This window comes from Aegilops tauschii, chromosome 6 (assembly GCF_002575655.3).
Source record: "Aegilops tauschii subsp. strangulata cultivar AL8/78 chromosome 6, Aet v6.0, whole genome shotgun sequence".
In the NCBI taxonomy this organism is placed as follows: Eukaryota; Viridiplantae; Streptophyta; class Magnoliopsida; order Poales; family Poaceae; genus Aegilops; species Aegilops tauschii.
The window spans coordinates 2311580-2315938 of NC_053040.3; the positions used below are offsets into that span (position 1 = coordinate 2311580).

The 4359-nt window shown below is 51.7% G+C and overlaps 1 long non-coding RNA gene across 1 annotated transcript; it reads left to right on the forward strand.

Moving 5' to 3' along the window:
* Positions 1 to 919: 919 nt before the first annotated feature.
* Positions 920 to 4124, forward strand: LOC141025266 (uncharacterized). Its single transcript, XR_012186753.1, has 3 exons — positions 920 to 1206; positions 2242 to 2316; positions 3853 to 4124. It is a non-coding gene; the product is annotated as an uncharacterized lncRNA (long non-coding RNA).
* Positions 4125 to 4359: the final 235 nt, after the last annotated feature.

Genomic DNA, 4359 nt, shown 5'->3' on the forward strand with positions numbered 1-4359 from the left:
TCCTATACATCATTGTTTTCTAAGTTATCCCTCGGGCTTGGCTTCGCATGTAATTCGCGAGCCATCTTCCTTGTGATCTGTTCTGGTATCAAATGCAATACTTATTCTCGATGCTCTGAGCCTCTTTCGCACTCTGTTGCAGACATCAAACAATTGCCTACCCGGTTGAAACTTCTTATTGCACCTTCTTACCTTGCTCTCGATGACTTTCTTAAATTTCCAACTCGAGAGATGCCTCTATGCCACGTTCACTAAGATAGCCCCCTAGTACCTACCTTGTGTTGAGCTCCGTCCTTCCCGAGTCTTTCCCTCCTTACTCCCCCTTAAATCTCGGGACGAGATTTCTTGTAGTGGAGGAGAATTGTGACGCCCGGATAATTAAGGTACAGTAATTCCCTCCTAATGATGCCACATCATCATGATTACTGTTGTTAAACTCACGTTGGTTCGAAACCGGTTCAGTCCAAAATTCAAATTGCCAAACATGAAAACTAAAATGTTCAAAGTGTGGCAAATAATCCCTGGATATTTTTCATGTTGGAACCAACCTCATTTGAGTTCCCAAAGTGCCCCTAGGATTTTATCTTGTGGTCCAACAATAATTAAATTGGCCTTTCCAATTTCCAAAAATGGTTAGCCAACTCCTTTTGACCCCAAACTTTTTATGCAACTTCACTTTGTTCCAATCTATTTTTGTGCAAAGTGCCACATTTAACAAAAATAATTCAGTAGCTCTTTTAAATAGGAAACAGAGGCAAATAAAACAATAAGAAAAAGAAAAGAGGAGAGGCCCCCACCCCTCACTGGGCCTCGGCCCGTAACCCCCAGGCCGACCCACAAGGCCCCCTCACCCTCCTGCATAACCCTCCCCCCCCCCCCCCCCCCCCCCCCCCCCACTCCCTCACCGTAGCCCGAAAATATCTCCCCACTCCCCACGTACTTCCCCCCACTCCCCCGATCCCCTTCTGGATCGGGACTCGACTGCGTCGCCCTGCCCCTGGCGCCCGTGGACGCCCATCGCCGTCGCTCGACGCCCGGTGTCCGCCTCGCCGTCGCCATTTGCCAGCACCGCCCGTCTCCGCCTTCGACCATCCCCAGCGTTCCCGACACCGTCGTCGTCGGCACCGCCCCGACGTCGCCGCCACCCGACGCCGACGCCCTCGACATCGCCACCCCAAGCCCACTGCCACTCCCCTACGCTCCGCTGTGAGCATGCTCCCCTCTTCCTCCTTCCCGCTCCTCTGCCTTGGCCTGCGCGCCCCGCGTCGCCGTTGCCTGTCGCCGCTCGCCGCCGCCGTTTGTGCGCCGCCGCGCTACCCACTGCTGTCGCTGCTGTTATTCTGCTGCTACCCGCTGCGGCTTGTCGCTCCTTCACCTGCCGCGCGCCTCGCCTGCGTCCTCCGCCCACGCGCCGCGCTGCCCCTGCCCTGCAGCCCCGCTCGCCGGCTGCCTGGCCCCGGCCAAGCCAGCTCCGGCCGGCCGCGTGCGCCAGGCCAGGCCTCGCCGTGGCCTCCGCCGGCTGCCCACGGGTGCTCGCGCCCTGGCACCCGCGTGCCCGTGCCCACCCCGCTATGGCTCTGAGCCAGTGACAGATGGGGCCCAACCCCCCCTTTTTTAGAACAAAAAAGAAACAAAAATATATATTAAAATATGTTAATTAATTATTAAATTCATTAATTAACGTAATTATATTGACTTAATTAACCTAATCATCTATTAAGTTAATTAATCTGTTTAGTTTAAGTCAATGTGACATTGACAGGCGGCCCCACCCCCTGTTGACCAGTCAAACGTTGACTGGTCAACTGGGACCCCCAGGCCCACCTGTCAGCTTCTGGTACACTGTTGTGTACACAGAGCTGGGTGCACCTAGCATTTAACCTGTATTTTTGAATTAAAACTAATTTCAGAATATTGTTTAAATCTTTGAAAAAACATATAAAATAATCCGTAACTCGGATGAAAAACTTTTCTACATGAAAGTTGCTCAGAACAACGAGACGAATCCGAATACGCGATCCGTTCGTCTGCCACATGCCCCTAACTACCTGAACATGCAACTTTTCCCCTTCGTTTCATCTGTCCGAAAATGCTAAACCTGGGAAAACATTCCCGGATGTTATCCGCCTTCGCCGGTAACGTGTAGCACCGCGTTAGAACACGTCTAGCTCTGCCTGTTGTCCTGTTATGCTCTTGCTTGCTATGTATTTACTGTTTCTCCCCCCCTCTTCTCTCCGGTAGACCCCGAGACTGCCGCTGATGCCGCTGTGATCAACTACGTCGACGATGACCCCTTCTTCTTGTCTGAGCAACCAGGCAAGCCCCCCTTTGATCATCCCGATATCGCCCATTCCATTCTCTCATGCTTGCATTAGATTTTGCTACTGTTATTGATTGCTCCTATTCTGATGCATAGCCTGCTTTTGTACCTGCTGCTGTACCTTATCTGCTTATCCTAAACTGCTTAGTATAGGTTGGATAGTGATCCATCAGTGACCCCCACTTGTCCTTGTTGCCCCTGCTTCATCATCGACGACTCGATCTACGTGATCGACGACCAGAGCCCGACACCTCACATCACATCACGCCCCTTTTGTTGCTCGACTCTGCAGAACTACTATCGAGTGCCGAGGGTGATCCCTCATAACGCACTCTTGATGATAATTCTGTAGTGTAGCTATTCGGTCATGGTCATCGAGGGTGATTTCCTCTTACACCATTCCCGATACGGCTCTGTCGTTCAACACCTCAAGTGTGAACCTCGAGGGTGGTCCCTCTTACGTTCACCTTGATGATTACATCGAGTGGAATCCTCTGAGGGTGATTCCTTGGGTTTTCCCCTTGATGTTTGGACACACGGTTACCTTGACTTTACTGGAGACCTTGGTGAAAGTCGGGCGGGCCCGGAGAGCACCCACAAGATGGTTACAAGGCACGGCCGGGAAGTCAGGCAGCCCTCGAGTGGGCTAGGCTTGCCCTTGCCGTATTTCCTCAAGACGGGGAGACGGGGTCACATTATCGTGAGTCTCTGCTCGTCTCCGCGAGCCCCCAATGCACTAACAGGTTTGGGTATTTGTCCTGAGTTGGCCTTTGGCCTTTACGCACTAACCACCACGCAAGAATAGATATGGGCCTCGACGTCGCAGTATAAGCTGAAGCTTTGTCAGACGTCCAGTTTAGCATTGTGGCACGGCTGGGCCGGCACCATCCTGTAGTGGTGGAGCCTGGTCCGCCCTGCTCGCAACGACCCGGAGTGCAACGGGCGATGGGCCCAGACCCCGGAGTGCTTAGGATGTAGACTGGCAGGGACCTCTCTACTGAGCCTAGGTAGGGCTACGACGTGTTGATCTTCCGAGGTCGGGCATTGACCCCAGACAGGTGTGTCCGGCCAGAGTGATCGAGCGTGTTGGGTAACGTGGTGCACCCATGCATGGAAGATCTTTATTCGAATACCGTGTCCACGGTAATGGACGTTCAGACTTATATCTTGATCTAATACAACTAGAAATGGATACCTAAGTTATGTGGCTCCGGGATTGCTTTCTCGCAGGGAGTCGAGGAAGGATCTCTAGGCATTATTGCTACAACATGCTTGATAATTAAACTACTATTCTTTACTCTTCTACATGATGCAAGATGCTTGGAGCTGTTTGAAGATGCTAGTCTTCGATAGGCTAGGCCTTCCCCTCTATTCTGGCATTCTGCAGTTCAGTCCACAGATACAGCCCTTCCATTTGATACCAATGCATACTTAGTATAGATCTGATGCTTGCGAGTACTTTGGATGAGTACTCACAGTTGCTTTGCTCCCCCTTTTCCCCCTTCCTTCTTCTTTCTGGTTGATGCAACCAGCTGGTGGATCCTTGGAGCCAGATGCCACCACCGACGGATGCTACTACCTGGAGACCACCGATGACCAGGAGTAGTTAGGAGGTCCCAGGCATGAGGCCTTGCCTCTTCGATCGTTGTTGCTTTTGTGTTTGCCTTCTTAAGGCATCATTGTTTAACATATGTCTGTACTCAGATATTGTTGCTTCCGTTGACTCTTGTCTATCGAGCTTGTATTCGAGCCCTCGAGGCCCCTGGCTTGTAATATAAAGCTTGTATTATTTTATTTGTGTCTAGAGTTGTGTTGTGATATCTTCCCGTGAGTCCCTGATCTTGGTCGTACACATTTGCGTGCATGATTAGTGTACGGTCGAATCGGGGGCGTCACAGTCACTATGTGCCTCGTTGTCGATCTCACTGTCGAGATCTCTACCCGTGTCTTGCGCGTCGTTGTCGCTATCACCTTGCGACCCATGCACGTCGTCGTTGGTGTCGGCACCATGATGATCACTACCATTGTGGTCACCTTGG